At 42.2% G+C, this 20,149-nt stretch overlaps 1 protein-coding gene and 1 long non-coding RNA gene across 2 annotated transcripts in view; one reads left to right on the forward strand and one right to left on the reverse strand.

Annotated features, from left to right (window-relative positions):
• The window catches only part of acap3a (ArfGAP with coiled-coil, ankyrin repeat and PH domains 3a), a 309,102-nt gene that overhangs the window by 260,091 nt on the left and 28,862 nt on the right, over positions 1-20,149 (reverse strand). The window lies entirely within an intron of this gene.
• Positions 223-19,956, forward strand: LOC125466626 (uncharacterized). Its single transcript, XR_007250485.2, has 5 exons — positions 223-323; positions 5,220-5,338; positions 14,316-14,520; positions 15,811-15,899; positions 19,749-19,956. It is a non-coding gene; the product is annotated as an uncharacterized LOC125466626 (long non-coding RNA).

Below are 20,149 nucleotides of genomic sequence, written 5' to 3' on the forward strand. Positions count from 1 at the left end.
TCCACAATCTAACAGTTTAAATTGAAACTCTGTTCCCTGACTGTTTGCCATTCCCAATTCAACTAGAATCTGGCACCACAGCCACTTTGGGAAACATGCCAAGTTGATTCACCTTGTGACGAGGAAGTGTTTTCTCCACAAGGTGAGTCAGCTGGTATTTTAAGATATTAGCAACGAGTGAATAACTGACAATAAATCTAAATGTTAACATACCGCACCATCAGACCACTGACGCCGCAGGTTAACTATGATCATTACAGCACAAAGGTGGCAATTTAAAAGAAAAGGAACCTCTTCAAATGATCACTGTGTGGAAGCTGATGGTAGGTTTGCAGTCTGTGATACCAAAAACATAGCCATTGTTGAGAGACAGAGAGCGAAAGAGAGACAGAGAGCGAGTTTCAGTTTTATTAAAAGGCAACACTGAACGGCAGGCAGATGGGGAAATGTTTCAGACTTGTGATTTGCCTCTGGCAGGGAAGCTTTGAAAAGAACAGAACGGTAACTGAAGCAGCAACAAGCGCAAAAGGCAATTTGAGAGATGTATGGCAATACTCAAAAGGTTCCAGTTAGTTTGGCAGCACTCACTCCGGTGACTGGAGTCAAACCTGACAGAGGCAGCTGCTGAAAAGAAAAGGTTCGTGTTTTGAAAGCGAGACTGATAATAATCTGGTCTGTATTTTGTCTGGCTGTGACATTCATCATTAGAAAGGGGCTCACCTGGGAATGGCAGTATGTGGTGCTAACTGTTAACAAGCTGCCTATTGTGTCACGGGTCTGAGAGGCAGAGTGTTGAATTTTTACCTAGGTTTTCCACAGGCATTACTTTCACACTGGCACTAAAACAGCACCGACAGAGAAAGACAGGGGAAGAAATAAATCTAGGATTTACACTATTTCCAGACATCTCCGCTTTAGCTCCTTCAATAAACACAGTCACTCGCTGCGTGAGTCTTTTATGCTCATCACTGTTAACACTTTCGTGCCAAACAGCCAAGTGGGAGTTGTGGCCCCAAGAGGCTTAGTTAGCAAATGCACCAAATTTGCAGAACAGAGTCAGAAAGAAAGACTTGCATTTCTATAGCACCAGTTAATTCTTCAGAATGTTCCAAACCACTGTACATTCAAAGAAATGCTTTGGGAAGGCACTGATTATTGTACGATAGAGCGCGTGCTAATTTACACACAGCAAGCTTTTCCACACAGCAATGTGGCCATCACCAGATAATCTGTTTTTGTTGTGCTGTTGATTAAGGGATAAATTTTAGCCACAATGCCAGGGATAGCTCCTCTGCTCTTCTACAAGTGCTACCCTGGGTTACGTTACGCCTACCTGAGAGGGCAAATGACACCTCAGCTTAGTGTCTCATGTGAATGATGCCACCTCTGTCAGTGGAGCACCTCCTCATTGGTACTGGAGTGGTACTCACAGTGGAGATTTTTCTTCCCCCTAGATTGTCATGTTCAATTCTCTGCAGTAGAACTTGAGCTCACAACCTTGTGACTCAGAAAGGGCAGCAAGACCAACTGATCCACAGTCACTTCCATCCAAGGAGTTGGGGGATGGGGGAGCGGGGATAAGTGAAAAGGAAAAAACGTGGAACATGGAATTCCAGCACTCTGAAATCAGCCAATTAAAATCTCATTTTCTCAATAAACCGCTGCCCCGATGAACATTCCTCTAATGCTTCTCTCTCTGCCTTCCCAGGAGAATTCCGTTCAGAGAACAGTATGCCCTTTTTCTTTACTGTTCCAAGTTATTTAACAAGATTATCTGATATTTTTATTGCTGTATTTTTAATTGCTTGTCCAATGTATGTCAAAGTTGTTTGGTCAGACTCTCTCATTGCCTGGTTAAGAGAGTGAGCAATGTTTCTGTCCAGGACTTTTCTCTCTCTTCTATTTGCAGTCACATGCTTTCTATAATTTACTCTCATTTCCATTTCTTCACTGAGCATTACTTCCTTTAATAATGGAGGACAAGAATACCCTGCGCCATTGTTCCTTTTTCTACAATGGTAGATATGAGGCAAATACCATAGGAAATTGTCGCAATATTGTGAAGGCGAGGGTGATTTTTTTTGACAAATTTAACATAATTGCTGAATTCCCCAAAGATGCATTTACATTTCATATAATGGGCATTCTTATTAAAGGTTAGTAGGGTGTTAAAGGCTTTATGTCAGAGGCCACAGCGATGGCTGACAGTACAGAGGAATGCCATACCCTTCGTCGCAGATGCCTTAGAGGTGAGCATTAACATTTCTCCCTCATTAGACACTTTCTCTTCAGTTGTCTCGGCCACAATCCCAGCTTCAATTGGCCTACTTCTATTTTAGGATCACAGATTCCTTAAGTGTGGAAACAGGCCATTCTCCCATCAAGTCCGAACCGATCCTCCAAAGTACATCCTACCCAGACACCGCTCCCCACCCTATCCCCATACTCTCACATTTCCCATGATTAATCCACCTCGACTGCACATCTCTGGATGCCACTGGGCAATTTAACAGTGCCAATCCACCCAACCTGCACATCTGTGGGGGAAACTGGAGCACCCAGTGGAAACACAGTCACAGGGAGAATGTGCAAACTCCACAGAATCACCCAAGGCTGGAATCAAACCCTGGGTCCCTGGCACTCTGAGGCAGCAGTGCTAAACTTGCTCCTTCTGGATCTCCAGAGAGCTGAGAAAGTGGAGGACAAACAGGGTGGGGCCATCACATCTCAACTGTGCCAAAAATCTCCAAGGAAGGAGCATCATCCATATATTTGGAGTGAGATGTGTCCTCCACATTTAATCTCCAGTGAAACTGGCAGTGACAAGTAGGCCCTCCTAACTGTTCCCAAATGCCCTTCCCTGGCTGACAAGAAAAAAATCCCTCTAAAAAAATTCTCTTTACCTACCATCTCAAAATGAAAGCAGTCAAAGCCTTTTGAGATCAACTGACTTTGTCTGTAACATTGTTGGAGCTTTTCCTGACTTGTCAGGTACTTGCCCCAGTGAGTTCCCAGAGTCCTCCTGTGATGCAATTGGCAGAATTTCCCAGTTACCCTGGAAAGTCCCCAAGGATGTCCTTTTGACCTGTGGAGGTGGTGGGCGCAGCTACTCTCCCCCGATTCCAGATTGATGTGAAACACTCACCACCTTCAACCGACCATTAGCAGATGTAGCTTCAGCTTCCAGGGCTAGGAAGAGGGTCATTCCCTCTCTAAAATCCTCTGCCCGTTTAAAATCTTTGTTTAAGCACACCTCATGGACCACATTTATGGCCACCTTTCCTAATTGCACCATTGATTAAGCATTTATATTTTATGAGATGCCTGGAGATTTTCTTATTTAAAAAAAAAACTCTGTCCTTTTTCATTACTGGAACTATCAATACTAGTATGGCAAGGACAAAGATTTGATCTGAACTGATTTATTACTGTCACGTGTACTGAGGTACAGTGAGGTGTTGTCTTTCTTGCTTTACAGGTAGACCATGCTATGAGTACGTAAGAGAACAATATTACAGCTGCTGAGAAGGTGAAGAGAGAGAGAGAGAGATCAACCATTAACACCAAAGAGGTTTATTCAAAAGTCTGATTACAGCAAGGAAGAAGCTGTTCTTGAATCTGTTTGTACATGTATATAAACTTATACAAGTGGAAGAGGGTAATCAATAGGGTGAGAGGTGTTTTGATTATGTTGGTTGCTTTCCCAATCTGTGGGAAGTATAGACACAGTCAATGGATGGGAAGCTGGTTTGTGTGATGGACTGGGTGTGTTCACAGAGATGCAGTTTCTTGTGGTTTTGGGAACAGCAGTTGCCAAATCACGCTGAGATGTATCCAGATGCTTTCTACAGTGCATCTATAAAAGTTTGTCAGAAGCCCCTTTTAAGAGATTGGCAAGATCATGGGCGGCACGGTGGCACAGTGGTTAGCACTGCTGCCTCATTGTGCCAAGGACCCGGGTTTGATTCCAGCCTTGGGTGACCGTCTGTGTAGAGTTTGCATGTTCTCCCTGTGTCTGCGTGCGTTTTCAGTGGGTGCTACAGTTTCCTCCCACAGTCCAAGGATGTACAGGTTAGGCGGGTTGGCCATGCTAAATTGCCCCATAGTAACTCATATAGCTTACACATGTCAGGCTGGGTTGATTACCTATGGGATGCTCGTTGGAGAATTGATGCAGACTCGATAGGCCAAATTGTCTCTATCTGCCAATTGCATCCCATGGATTATGAAAGGTAGATGCTGGGGCAATAGAGAAGAATTGGGTTCTTGACGTGCGGTGTAAAAAGAAAACTTGCAATGATTGTTTTGCTAATATTGTAGGATGACACAATACTGTTAATTGCTTGTCCAATGGGGATTCCACGAACATGTCAAAGCAGGCCCAGGAGAAGAATGAAGTGGGGGCAGATGAAACAGATTGTGCGCACTTCCTAATTACTGACTACTTTCATGCAAAGACATCTATTGAAAAGAAACTTGATGTTCTATTGGCTGAACAGAAATAATCTTAAACCCAGATTAGAAATGCTGACAACTGAAAGGCAAATAAAGCACTGGGAAGGCAGGGGTGTGAGCAAGACAGTGTTCCAAAATGGATGAAACTGAGCATGTGTGTGAAGTTGGGAGAAATGGAACCCGCCAATTGTTGGTCAATGTTTGGAGACTGCTCGTGTGGAAAAGCAGATGACAGGAATTTTATTTTGACTTCGTATGTCTGTGATCAGTCTCACTCAGCTGCCAGATTACACTATTGGAAATCTGCACATCAGTGTGGGTGATTTTTCCGATTTCTCCTTTTAAATGATTGGAAAATCTTCTACAGTGTTTGCCTGAGGCACCAGGTGATAGTCTCTACCAAAGGTGTGAAGTGAGGGATCTATCCACACCTCTCCTGAAACTCCTGCTGGGCATCTCCAGCACTTTGTCATCCTACAATATTAGCAAAACAATCATTGCAAGTTTTCTTTTTACACCGCACGTCAAGAACCCAATTCTTCTCTATTGCCCCAGCATCTACCTTTCATAATCCATGGGATGCAATTGGCTCTCCTGCAGTCACAATCAGGAATATATTGTTGCAAATCTTTTTTCTCCTCTTATTGTTTGAACAGGGCTGAAAATTCATCACCTTTAGCATATTGTTGAAAATATTCACTGTTGATAAAATGCCAGTCTTTTGTCATCTCACTGATGTTATTTCTGCCTGTTCTTGAACACAGTATTGTACCAGAATCTGCCAACTGATATGACAGGAAGAAGGGAGATGATTAACCTGTGATTGGCCTGGGGCAGCACAACAAAGGCAGGAGGAGGAAGACAGAATGGACCACTAGCCTAAGTGAGTGTTCTGACTACTGAGGTGATGGGAAGAAGTGGAAGCTAGTAGATGTGGAACATGGCACAAAAGGAAGTAAAAGCCATGTAAGAATAAAAGGTTGTGTAAGACAAGTAGTTAAGTGGAAGGAACTTTAAGAAATCAAAACTGAAAACAAGATGTTGGAACTATAGACAAAGCCCACCTGTGTCCATGATCCAAAAACACTAACCTGTACACTAGCCCCACTTTGCAGTTACTGGTGGCCAATGTTCCATCAACACAATTTCTGCTACACATATCAAACTGGAAACAGGACAGTAAGTTAAGACAAGAGTTCAAATCATTGTTTAGATTGTGGGGCTTCTCTGGAAAGATTTATCAAAAGCTTTAGTAAAGATTTTATGTGATGTCAAGTGGAGTTTTCATCTCCATTCAACTTCCATAACATTGCCCTCTTCTGCCCCCATCTCGGCCCATTTGCTGCTGAAGCCGCCAACCCTTTCTTCATCGCCTGCAAAATTGACTATTGCAAAACTCTTCCAACCAGGATCTCAGTCTCTAACCCTCCTCCACTGCTTGGGTAAACATAACTTCATACAAAACTATATGGCCCATAATCTACCCTGTACCAAATCCCACTCATCCATCATTACTGCTTGCACTGACACACAACAGCTCCTATTTCCCCAACATTTAATTTTAAACTGTCATCTTTTTGTGGCCTCATCTCTTTCCGTTATCTGTATAACTGTGGTCAACTATAAGATTCCTAAACTCTTGAAAACACTGTTCTTCCAACTCTGACCCAATGTGTATGCTCCCTTTCTTTACCTCACCATGATGAATGTGCCTTGAATCAAGCTTCTGGTATCTTGGCCTTCATAGTGAATGGATTTGAGTACAGGAACAGGGATGCCTTGCTGCAATTGTACAGGGCCCTGGTAAGACCACACCTGGAGTATTACATGCAGTTTTGGTCTCCTTGTTTGAGGAAGTGTGTTCTGGCTATGGAGGGAGAGCAACAAAGATTAATTCGGGGATGACTTATAAAGACTGACTGGATTGGTTAGGGTATTATTCACTAGAGACAAGAATAATAAGGGGGTGTGATCTCAGAGGCCCATAAAATTCAAACATGACTCCACAGAGCAAACACAAGATAGGTGTCTCTGATAAGCAATGAGTCACAATTTACAGATATGGAGTAGGCCACCTAAGGGCTGATATGATGAAACATTTCTTCACCCAGAAATTAGTGAGCCTGTGAAATTCATGACCACACAGACAGCTATAAAGAGAACATTGAACATTTTCAAGGAGTGTTAGGTATTTTCTCAGGGCTAAACCAATCAAGAGAGGGTGGGATGAAAAAGAAGGAACAGGGTACCGAGTTGGATGTTCAGTGATCATATTGAATGGTGGAGCAAGCTCAGAAAGGGCCGAAGGAGCAGGCGTAGGCCATATTTTCTATGGCCTCATGCCAACGATATGAAATTCACTTTAAAATCGACCAATTCAAACAAGACATTAGTGATACTCGTCCAATTGCTCAATTTTTGGATCACACATCTCAAGGATGTTATGGGGGGGGTGGTGCGATTTTCCACATTAAAAGTTCAACATTATCAAACAGGCTCTGCAACAGACACAGAACCTAATGGAATGTTGGACTTCTAACATTAAAAAATCCAACTGTTAGTGTCTGGCTTACATCTTCACATGATCTCGACCAGTCATCTTCTGTACTTGCTTATAAATCAACATGCCTGGGCTACAGTGAATGGGTGGTAGTCCTGGCAGTGTCAGCAAGTATGTGAGAGTATCATGACCCAATCATGGATTCAGCTTCAGTGTTGAGGAAATGAGCCAAAAATATATCATAAAAGTTCACTCTGCAATAGATACTGCATATGCTGAGGGGGAGACATTCGCTGGCAGTCTGCAAACATTTCTGGAGCACTCTATTGACAGCCTTGTTTTCCCAGTGTGTTCATGCAGCCCTTTTTCCTTTCGGACCACACTTTGAGCATTAAATTGTGCTACGCGTCACAGCAGATAGCAGTCTGCATCCAAGCTGTCTACCCTGTGACAACAACACACATCACTTATTTAGACAGCTGTTTGTAGCGAAATGCAGGATATGCTGTGTACGAACGGAGACAGAGGTCTAGCGTTACTGTCAGAAATTGCAATTTGTTGAAGATGCAACAGCACCGGAGCTAGCATTCATTAATGGTGTTTCTGACAGACTATCAATGATTCTTTTCAGCGACTGTCAGGATGTGTGTTGCAAGGATGGAATGGAGGCTGGGGTAAATTATGACACTCATATGAGGAGCCTTGTCAGTGGATTACATTCTGTAACAAATCACTCACTTTTCTCTAAACCAGGGCCTTTTGTATATATCCATCAGGACCTAATATGACAGCACACCTTTGTTTATATGAAAGCACCACCTCATTTATAATACACCTTCTAAACTTACAATCCCACTTTGCATTATACAGCCTCCTGATTTGTGTTACATTATCTCAGTTGTGTTTTTCAGTCGTTACACTGAACATTTTAATGGGTTTTTTGTATTCTTTTGTTGGAGAAGGGCATTCCCTGCAAGGCTGGCATTTGTTGCTTATCCCTCATCGCCCTGAAAAGGTGGTGGTGAGCCATCTTCTTGGAAAACTGCAGTCCAACTGGTCCAGGTAGTCCCACATCCTTCATTTTTATCCAACAGCAGTATTGGAAGGGCGATAGAGTTCCTGGTCAGGACAGTGAGTAGCTCAGGATGGAATTTGCAGGTGGGGTGTTCTCATGTGTTTGCAGCGCTTGTTTGTTTGAGAAAGCAGGGGCTGCAGATTTGGAAGGTGCTACTAGGTGAGCTGTGTCGTCTTTCTGGAGTGCATCATGTATATAGTTACTGTACACAGTGCTGCCACCGTGCATTGGTGATGGAGGGAGTGAACGTTTAAGTTTGTGGATGTGGGGCCAACTAAGCACACTGCAAGTAGGGTATTCCATCACACTCCTAACTTGTGCCTTGTAGATGGTGGATAGGATTTGGGGAGTCAGGGGTTAAGTTACTTACTGCAACATTCCTAGCCTTTGACCTGCACCTGTAGCCAGTGTTCATATATAGATGGTTGCATTCAGTTTTTGGTCAATAGTAACTCCCAAGGAAGGGCCAGAAGACCAGAAATAGGAACAGGGTAGGCTATTCAGCCCCTCGAGCCTGCTCTATCATTCAATAGGATCATGGCTGATCCAACATTCCTCACATCCATTTCTTGCATTTTCCTCATAGATTCTTGATCAAGGAGAGCATCAACAGTTATCTACCAATCTATCTCAGTCTTAAATATACACAAGGATTCTACATCCAACCCCCAACAGCTCTCTTTGGCAAGGTGTTCCAAAGACCCTCAGAGAAGAAATTCCTCCTCATCTCAATCTTAAGTCAACACCACTTTATTTGAGATTACAGCCTTACTGACAGTGGAGGATTGAGACATAATAACGTCAATTGAAGTTAATTCTCTCACATTGTTATTGCCTGAAACTTGCGTGGTGTAAATGTTACTTGGCACTTACCACTCTCAACAGTGACTCCCTTAACCAGTTTTTGTACCCTCTATAATTCTGAAGGCAGCATTGGCAGGAAGAAGTCAAGGGAAACAAAAGCTTGACCCATGGACCTTCTCCTATTTACCATCCAGAATATACTGGGTGCTCCCTTGAGTTCCTCTCTGTTGATTGGGAAAGCTGGGGAAATATTCTTCACATTAGGGCATAAAATGATTGTAACAAGGTCAGCCAGGTGTACTTCATAGAATACGAGTCCCCTAATTGGGGCAATTAATCTGGACCAATCAGGGAGCCCTGGCTGGCAGATCAGGAGGACTGTCAGAGGTTTTGTTCACTCTGAGAGCTGGCTCTGAGGGGGCTGGATCAGTGTCAAGGACTTTCCACATGTAAATAGAGGGTAACTTGGTGACAGAATACTGGTGTCTGTGGAGTCATTTCAGGGCATTGCCCTTAAACCAAATGTTTTTTATTTACATGATAGAAGTATGAAAGCAACAGCTGGTGATTTACGTATTAGCTATATACTCCTCAAATGCATGTGTACTAAGTTACATGCTTCCCCTCTGATAATGGACCTTAAAACATATATATGCCATTGTTGTAAACTAGACCAGTTCCCCAACTAAACTGGTGCTAACTTTTAAAACACACAGCATGACATTATCAATTTCAAACTGGACATTCAACCCATCCCAGTGCTTTTAATCATTAATATGACCTGTAGTCCTAATCCTATTTGCACACCCACCTCCCATACTCCTTCAATCCTCCAATTTTACAACCATCTGACTCTAAAATGTTGGCAACGGGCATAAAATGGCTGCAAGGTAGTCTGCTCACAGTGAGCCGATGAAGCAGAAAGAAGTCCTGTCCACAGGGACAATCTACTATAGGCTGAAGTGTTGGAGTATCGGATGTCTACCACTCACTCAGGGGGCTGTCTCACCCTCTGAAACTGCTGGCCAATCTTGTTTGAAAACAGAAACTGCTAGATGTCCGGCGACATCTTTGGGGTAAAAAAGCAGAGTTCAATTTTCAAGTCTGGTGGCTCTTCTTCAGGACTCAATCTGGTTTACTGGCAGCTCCAATAGTCTCAGCAGTGCCAGAGCTCAGTAGTGGGTATTGTTGGAACTGCAGGCAGGTCCACAAGAATAGATCATGGAGTGAGATAAGTCAGCGATGTTGGTGCCCACCCCAGGAAAGAGGGAAGAAGGTGGGCAGGGAGTAAGATAGTACGGCCTTCTGATGGGTAAAGGGTACCTTCCAAGGATAGTATCAGAGATAATGGGAACTGCAGATGCTGGAGATTCCAAGATAATAAAATGTGAGGCTGGATGAACACAGCAGGCCAAGCAGCATCTCAGGAGCACAAAAGCTGACGTTTCGGGCCTAGACCCTTCATCAGAGAGGGGGATGGGGGGAGGGAACTGGAATAAATAGGGAGAGAGGGGGAGGCGGACCGAAGATGGAGAGTAAAGAAGATAGGTGGAGAGGGTGTAGGTGGGGAGGTAGGGAGGGGATAGGTCAGTCCAGGGAAGACGGACAGGTCAAGGAGGTGGGATGAGGTTAGTAGGTAGCTGGGGGTGCGGCTTGGGGTGGGAGGAAGGGATGGGTGAGAGGAAGAACCGGTTAGGGAGGCAGAGACAGGTTGGACTGGTTTTGGGATGCAGTGGGTGGGGGGGAAGAGCTGGGCTGGTTGTGTGGTGCAGTGGGGGGAGGGGATGAACTGGGCTGGTTTAGGGATGCAGTGGGGGAAGGGGAGATTTTGAAACTGGTGAAGTCCACATTGATACCATATGGCTGCAGGGTTCCCAGGCGGAATATGAGTTGCTGTTCCTGCAACCTTCGGGTGGCATCATTGTGGCAGTGCAGGAGGCCCATGATGGACATGTCATCAAGAGAATGGGAGGGGGAGTGGAAATGGTTTGCGACTGGGAGGTGCAGTTGTTTGTTGCGAACTGAGCGGAGGTGTTCTGCAAAGCGGTCCCCAAGCCTCCGCTTGGTTTCCCCAATGTAGAGAAAGCCGCACCGGGTACAGTGGATGCAGTATACCACATTGGCAGATGTGCAGGTGAACCTCTGCTTAATGTGGAATGTCGTCTTGGGGCCTGGGATGGGGGTGAGGGAGGAGGTGTGGGGACAAGTGTAGCATTTCCTGCGGTTGCAGGGGAAGGTGCCGGGTGTGGTGGGGTTGGAGGGCAGTGTGGAGCGAACAAGGGAGTCACGGAGAGAGTGGTCTCTCCGGAAAGCAGACAGGGGTGGGGATGGAAAAATGTCTTGGGTGGTGGGGTCGGATTGTAAATGGCGGAAGTGTCGGAGGTGATGTCTCTTTCTTCCCACTGTTATAAAAACATTAAAAAAAGACAAGCCCTCCACTCCTGCTCAATTTCCCAATTATTATTTTAGTGCATGTGGGGTAAAATTGTCTATTTATTTCTGTATATGATGGGTGGATGAGTGCCATGTTCAGTTCCCACTCGTCCCCTTCTTATAATGAGGATGAGATCAGTGGTGGGTTGGAAGGTGGTGGGTCAGACACGCAACCTATTTTACATGACCTCATACTGAAAACATAAATGATAGGGGAATGTAACATCCAGCCTGTGGTTTCGGTTTTAAACACTTAATACATTCTACACCCTGCATTTTCTGTGTTGTTGAGTTGTTAGGTCACAGGCATGGCTAAGCATTGGAGTGATGAAGAAATGCTTAACTGCAGATAGTCTTGTGGTAAGAATCTTATACTAACTGCTCACTTAAAGACTTCCTGTGGCCCGCCAGTATAAATCACAAAGTGAAAGGTTCTAACCACAGGCTGTCCATCATGTCGAGCTCAAGCCCACGGATGTCCCTGCTTCAGAGCCTGCTGTCAGTGAAAATTTCACCCCCTGGCTGTGGCCTAACCATTGACCTGCAGCAAGCTCACATTCTAAATAAGGCTCTGCATATCCAAGCACAAAGGCAGCACAAATGACATCCTTCACAGATTAAAAGCAAACAGCCTTTTGTGACAGAAACATGTGAATTAGAAGGAATAGGCCACTTGGCTCTTTGAGCCCACTCCACCATTCATTAAGATCATTGCTGATCTGATTACTCCACAGTCCCATCTACTCTCAGTAACTTCTCAAAAAATCCTGCTGCCTCTCCTTAAAAATACTTGAAGAGTCTGATTCCAATGCTTTTTAAGGAAGAAAGTTCCAAAAACACATGACTTCCTGAGAGAAAAATATTCTCCACATTAGTCTTAAAAAGTTGACACTTATTTTTCGACAGTGACCCCTAGTTCTAGGTTCTTCCTTAAGAGGCAAACATTCTTTCCATACCTAACCCGTCACCATATTCCAGATGTGGCCCTGCAGAATTGATGCATTGCCTCACTACTTTATGAATTCATTTTGCCTTGCAATAATTGATTACGTTCTATTAGATTTCCTAATTATTTGCCGTACCTGCACTGTGAACTTTTGCAATTCACATTCTAGGACACCCAGATTCCTCTACATCTCAGCGCTCTGCAATCTCTCACTAATTAGATTTAGTTAATATATTTCAAATCAAATCTCTAACAACAACTTCTCACTTAATGCAACAGCGCTGGCATATGACACCTCTAATTTAGTTTCCCACAGTCCTATTGATTTGTTCTTGTGTAAAATGCTGCAATTTGTTCATTTGTAACTGAATTATGGGGTTCCACTCGATAAATATTAGAGGGTACTATTTAACTGTATAAATTCCACGGCCCACACAATTTTCAGGCGCTAAATACACATTTGAGCTTCCTGCTTACTCAACAAAATTGTACACTCAATAGGAATCAGAACCACGCCTCTGAACTTAATGATATAATCCAAAAAAAGATACTCATGGCCCATGCAAGGAGTAGGCATTAGGGCCTCTGCATAAGCAAAAGCAGCAATTTATGTTTCATATTTTGCCCATCACGTGTTAAGGTGCTTTCCAGAATCATTGCCAAACAACATTGGACACTAAGCTGCATAGGAAGGTAGAAAGGCTGATGGCCAACAGAGGCAGATTTCAGGGGAAAACAACAAGAGAAGGAGACAGGAAGAGAAGTTTAAGGAGCGAAGTCTAGAATTTAGGATCTTCACGGCTAAAAGATTCAACTGGTGGTTGAGTAAATAATATTCATAAACAATAAGGAACTGAACTAAGGGAGTCAAAATCTGTTCTCAATTACCGTTTTCCCAATCAATTTCTTTCCCTATAATGCTCCACATTACGTCTCTAATACAAGTGGCTCACTTACAAACAATTGAGGAGGGGAAAAGCATTTGTGTAATGCCCTTTTTAAGCAGCATTATGCAGACATAACTCGATTCAAGATTACCTTCATCCCACGGAAATGCCTACTCCCAGGATATTACTGCCAGCCTAAACAGCACCATTTCTTTCCATGCAGCATGTAAGCCATATATCTCATTAGCTGCAAAGCAAGCATTTTGGGACATCTAGGCCTTCTGAAAAGTCCTGTATAAATACAATTAGCAATGTTACTGCTGCATTGAAGAAAAGTTTTTCTTGTAAGTAAGAAATTCAGTGACAATGCCAAAAATTAAACTAAGCTTTGGTGATTGTCATTATGATTGACAGAACGCTGGAATCTCCTGCAGATTTGGGTCAGGACATGGCCTGTTGTCACTTCCCTGCCAAATGTGTTGATCCCATTATATAAACAGCGGACCAGACTGAAGGCTGACTATTTGGTATTCGGCACCTCAATTCTACAAATGATGTGATATATCGCCCTCCCTTCTTGTTTAGTCTATCTTTTTGTATTCCAGCAAACCTATCCAAGAAAAGTATTACATCATGCAGCATTAATCCTATTTTTCTTCTATTAAGAAAAATATAATAAATTCAATTCATCAGATATAAACTCCACCCACAGCTTGGAGCCTAAAGATGGAAAATTGGAGGCACTGGAGCTTTGTGCAGAAACCAGTTGAGCAACAATAAAAACTAGCCAAAGTGCCCTTCCTTGAGGGAATTCAGATCTATCAAATTCAGCTGCTACAAACTTTGCATCAAACCTGTATTTGTTCTTGTGAACTTTTTTTTAAAAAAACTATTTTACCACAGGTTTCTGGTCACAGCAGTTAAGAAATTCTGTCGATGTGCAATGTTGCAGTAGCAACTGAGAGGCAATCAGCCCTCCCCTCCCTCCTTCATCCCTAATCTTAGTCATAATGCTTTTTGTGTTGTTACCAAGGTTAAATGAATGCTCGAACGTCTTCTTCCTCCTCCTTACGTTTCAAAAGTGCAGTCATTCAGACTGTACCTTCTTAGTGCATCTTCAAGACTGTCTTCCCTCTTCACTTGTTCTGATCTTGCACATGAAAGACTTTGAATTCCTGCCCACTCTCAATCATTTCTTCACTTTACAATCCATAGGTTACAATACTACAACAACTTGCACTCGCATGGGCCCTTGGCATGAGAAACATTTTGAACCACTTCTGAGTGTGTAACGGCACAAAAACTGCAACAAAACAGAAATTGCTGGAGAAATCAGTTAACGTTTCGAATCCAATAACCCTTCTTCAGAACACATGGGACGAAAACTGCACTTGAATCAAAGAAGGAGACATTAGAACAGGTGACTAAATTCTTGATCAAAAATGTCCAAACGTAATATCTTCGAATTATCATTGATCAATTTATCTTTTCTTTTCCTCTCTTTTCAATATTGACCGGAGAGTTTGGGTCTTTAGCTGTACTTCCAGTCAAAGAAGAATGACAAGCGTGCAAAAGCTTCTCTGCCCACGATGTTAAGAGAACCACCATTGCCACCCAAATACAGAAAGCTGTTTTTAATCAATATCAAATCTCAGTTTCTAAACTGGCGACTTTAGTGTACAACGTTCCACACAATATTACTCTTGGCTGAAGAGAGGCCAGGCACTTGTCAGCAGGCACAGGAATCATACACTTCCCCAACAGTCGCTTAAGAAAGGGAATGGTATTGGATCTACCTTTGTGAAATGGAGTGAGGGCAAGTACACAGGGGAAAGGAACATAGTGAGATTCAATATAAATGTTGAAAAGGAGAGAGGTCTTTAAATTGTAAAGGTACATGAATGGAATCAAAATAATTAGATAAATGTAAGATGTTGCATTTTGGTAAGGCAAACCAGGGCAGGATTTATACACTAGAGGGCAAGGTGCCTGAGGTCTGTTGTTGAACAAAGCAACCTTGGGTTGCAGGTTCATTGTCCAATGAAGGTGCAGTCACAGGGTAGTGAAGGTGGCATTTGGTACGCTTGCCTTCATTGGTCAGTGCTTCGAGTATAGGAGTCAGGATGTCATGTTGCAGCTGTATAGGACATTTGTTCGGCTACTTTTGGAATACTGCATTCAATGCTGGTCTTCCTGCTATAATAACGATGTTGTTAAACTTTTGAAAGGGTTCAGACAAGATTTACAAGGACGTTATTGGGGCTGGAGGGTTTGCGCTAGAGGGAGAAGCTGAATAGGTTAGGGCTATTTTCCCCTGGAGCGTCAGAGGCTGAAGGGAGTACCCTTATGGAGGTTTATAAAATCAGGAGGGGCATGGATAGGGCGAATAGCCCAGGTTCTTTTTCGTAAGGTAGGAGAGTCCAAAACTAGAGAGATCAGGTTTAAGGTGGGAGGGGAAAGATTTAAAAGGGACCTAAAGAACAACCTTTTCACACAGAGGGTGTTGTGCATATGGAATGAGCTGCCAGAGGCACAATATTTAAGAGGCATCACGATGAACATATGAGTAGGAAGAGTTTAGAGGGATATGGGCCAAATGCTGGTAAATGGAACTAGATTAATTCAGTTTATCTGGTAGGCGTGGACTTGTTGGACGGAAAGGCCTGTTTCCATGTGGTACCACTCTATTACCCTGATTCTATTTCAACAGGATCATAAAGGGAACATGCCCACATAAACTGAAGAGAAAAAGGAAAAAATAAGGCAGGGGACAGACAAGGGAAAATGTTCCAACAGAAGGTGAGTAGACAAAATATTCACAAAAGTAGTAAAGGAATGCAATAAAAAGAAGAAGAAAAGAAATTGCTTGCATCAGTGAAGATTAAATTAAAACCAGATTTTAAAAATATGTTAAGACATACCAAGAGTTAATACAAAAAATGGAATACAAGGATGAAACATTGAATGATAATGGAGAAAGGCTGGTGGGGAAAATGAAGAATTTTCTAAAGAATAAGTGAAAGAATAGTTAAGGAAAGTGTAGGGTTTATCAGAGACAAAATCAGAAATCTCTTCACAGTGAATGAAGGCAGAGGTACCAAATGTATACTTCAATTTTCATTGAAAATCTAGTAAAGGGAAATTAAAGGATAAAGTCAGGCAATAAGATTGAACAACTGTAGAAAAGAAATAAAACAAATTGGATATTTATATAATCCCTTACACACACACTCAATACATCCCAAAGTAATCTAAATTTGATTTGTTTTAGTTTAGTCACTTGCTTTAAACTTATGCTGGGGCCAATTTATATTCAAAAGTCCTTCAAATAGCAAACATATGGATGACAAGATAATTTGTTTTTTTTTGCGGATGTTGGTTGGATGAGAAATATTGGCCAGGTCACAGGAAGAACTCCACGCTCCACTTAAAATAGTGCCAGGGGACCTTTCACATCTGCTCAGACAGGCAGATGGGGTCCAGGATTGACATCTCGTGCAACCATCCCCCTATCCCACCCTCCAACATGAGGCACTTACAGCAAACTGAATACTGCATTGACATGTCAGTCTGAATTATATTTTGAAATCCATAACTTTCTGATACAGAGACACCGTGCCTGATTAGAATGAACTAAGATAAAAGTAGCTAACTTGAAAAATGGTTCAGAGAACAGTCAAAACCATAGTTATATTGTAGACCAGCACTTCTATTGGTTATAATAAGTTGTATTTTTACATGTAACCTTTGGTCACTGTATTAATTTAATCACCTCTAATGACACTGAATTAAGGTACTCTATCCCATCGCAATGATCACTCAGCCCTCTTATGCTCAGGTGAGTACACAATCTTGTTTAAGCTCAGCAACTAGTTAGGCTTCAATAGAAATTAAATTGGAGTGGAGAATGGAGCTACAACCTTGAATGATTAATCTAATTTCTGGATTGCCATTAAATAATCAATACTCTCTGAGCCCATTTTCAAATTGAGTAATCCCCACTCTAATGGTATTCTACAATAAAACATCAATGCAAAATTTGATCTTAGACCTTGAAGCGAATTTACAAAATTAATGCATCAGTACAATGTTTGTCAAAAATGCAATGTGCTGCCATGGATAGATAATCCTGACCCATCTTAGGGAAACTGGAGTGGTGAGATGATCATTTGTTCTCCATTGAACCTCAGAACTCTGGAACTAAATATGAATTTGTATTTTACTTCATGTTGAAGTCTGATTTTCTGACTGCAAATCTTTGGTTACTCCCCAAGATATTCCTCTCTCTGCTGTTTCCTACTTTTGTTATTTCAATGATCTTTCACACCATTATCTGTAAAGTCTAATAGCTGCTTGTGAAGAAGGTGCTGTGGATGCGAAATACTTAGCCTGAGTCATAGGGCGCTTTCCTGTGCTGTGGATCTCTATCAAGTGTCCCCAGTTCTGAAGGGTAGTCAGAACAATCCTGAATCTTGCAGTTATTACTGTAATCACCGTCACCTTAGTAAACCTCCTTCCTTGTAAATAAAAGTTTTAATCTAAAGAATTTAGATTTATTTGGTGTCTTGTACCTCCTCTGGAAATATGATTCCTTCAATTGAGTTGTTGTAATACAGGCAAACAACAGTCAATTTGCACATAGTAAGACCCCAAAAACAGTCACCAAAGCACACTAACATTGCTTCTGGTAAAGGCTAAATATTGAAAGATAAACATTGGGAGAACTCCTCTGCTTTTCTTCAATTTTGTTCACGAGATAATTCACATTTCCCTGAAAACTCTGGCATGGCCTTGTTTGAACATTTCACCTTGGGCACCGTAGCAGTACTCGGTGTCACATAAGACTACCGAGCTGAAGCTGACATTTAGTGAAGTTATCTCAGAGATGCAGAACAGGATATAATCCGCTGAAACAAATATTAATCATTTCTAAAAGAAAAAAATGTTGGAGAAACATGGTAAATGTGGCACTATGGAGAGAAAAACAGAGCAAAAATTTTGAGTCCATAATGACTCTTCACTTACTTTGAAAGAAAAATCATAGTGGATGGGAAATGTTAATTCTGTTTCTCTCTTCACAGATGCTGCCAGACTTAGCTTCTCCAGCATCTTCTCTTTTTATTACAGATTTCCAGCATCTTCAATATTTTGCTTTAATTATAGAAGTATATTTCAGTTGAACATTAATGAAATGCAAAAATGTCCAAAACTGACGGCAATTTTTAAAAAATCCGTAACTCCCTTCTGAGAGATGAATAATATTCTTCATTCTTTCATAGGATGGGAGCATCGCTGTAATGGCCAAATTCACATCCCATCCATAAGTTCCCCTGAAAAGGTGGTGTCGAGCTGCTTTCCTGAACTATTGAAGTCAATGTGGATTAGTTCTCCTCAGGGAGGCATTTCCTTGAGCATCTGCTTTCCGAGGTCATGTGGAGCAGTGGCTGTCTCTCTCACTCTGGGCTATTGTATTTAAAATATCTACCTGACCTGGGCTACATGTGATTCAAGACAGATAGCAATGTGGTTGTTTCTTAACTGTCCCCTGAAATGGCATGGCGTGTCGATCAGTTGAAGGGCCATCACTGATTGAAAAGGCCAGCATTTGTTGCTCTGACACCCAAATCCATTAAATGAAAAGGTCGAAATCTAAGAATGAGATGTGACGACAGATTGTCTATGATGGAGTTTAAGACCGCAATAATCACAGGGAATTGAATTGACAGTATCAAGGTATTCTAGTACAGACTTAGATGAATGTTCACTAGTACTGAAAATTGCATGTGAATGACATTTAAAGGAAAATTATCAGGAGTATAAGGACCTTAATTCTAAAAAGCTCAGCAGTAATCGCAAGCGCTTTTTTCATGGATTAAGTTGGGGGGGGGAGGGGTGATAAGTAACTAGTAAAAAATGCAGACAGCATTGCTGCAAGGTGCAGACTGGAAGTCTGTTAAGTCCTCTCTCTCCTGCTGGCTTGACATGATATGATCATACTGCTTCATTCAATATTACTGTCAGTCAAGCAGTCATAGAGCTTAAAGGTGTAACTGGGTCCACTGCTCTGACTACACTTGCATGACACCAAAGATCAAGTCAAGTGAAATTCTTGGATGGCAGTGGGTTGGAACTAGAGATAATGGGACTATGAGCCCTGTGACAGAGCAAGGGGCTGGCAAAGCGGGTGTCGGAATGAAAGACTGCTGTAATCTTGAAAGTGTAAAAAAAATTGAAAGCATCCAGCTCTGGCAGCATTTTAAAATAGAATAATGGAATGGGAGAGAATTAAAGGAGGCCATTTGGCTCACTGCAGTTGTGCCAGCTTAATGGCAAAGCTAGTCAGTCAGTTTATCCCACCCCCTTTCCCAATAGTCCTGTAATTTTTTCTGCTCTCCAAGTGCTTATCCAGTTTGCTTAAATGTTCTTATTTAATCTGCTTCTACCACCCATTCAGGCAGAGAGTTCCAAATCATTATGTTAAAAAAAATTTCCTCGTGTCACCGCTAGGTCTTTTGCCAATTGCTTTAAGTCCTCATCCTCTCATTATTCAACCTCCTTCCATTAGAAAATGTTATTTTTAGTTGTTCTATTTAAATCAGTATTGATTTTGAACATCTCAAACAAATGTGTTCTCAACCTTTTCTACAGTGAGTAGAACACCACAGATTTACGGCAACTGCAGACGACCCGACATCCTACGTGCAGAAGGCAGAAAGCTCTCTGATGAAGGGTCTAGGCCCGAAACGTCAGCTTTTGTGCTCCTGAGATGCTGCTTGGCCTGCTGTGTTCATCCAGCCTCACATTTTATTATCTTGGAATCTCCAGCATCTGCAGTTCCCATTATCTCTGATCCTACGTGCAGACATTTCTTCAAAGCTGTTTGACACTTCGAAAGTCGGATTGTGCAACAATATGCGGCACCCCAGGGGAACCTTCATCTTGCAAACACGGCCCACAACCCACTCAACCATTAAAATTTTTGGAAACGAATACTGTACATCAGTATAAATAAAAATTTTACATTTATAGTTGCAGATTTATTTTTTGAA

The sequence above is a fragment of the Stegostoma tigrinum genome, chromosome 28 (genome assembly GCF_030684315.1).
Source record: "Stegostoma tigrinum isolate sSteTig4 chromosome 28, sSteTig4.hap1, whole genome shotgun sequence".
Classification (NCBI taxonomy): Eukaryota; Metazoa; Chordata; class Chondrichthyes; order Orectolobiformes; family Stegostomatidae; genus Stegostoma; species Stegostoma tigrinum.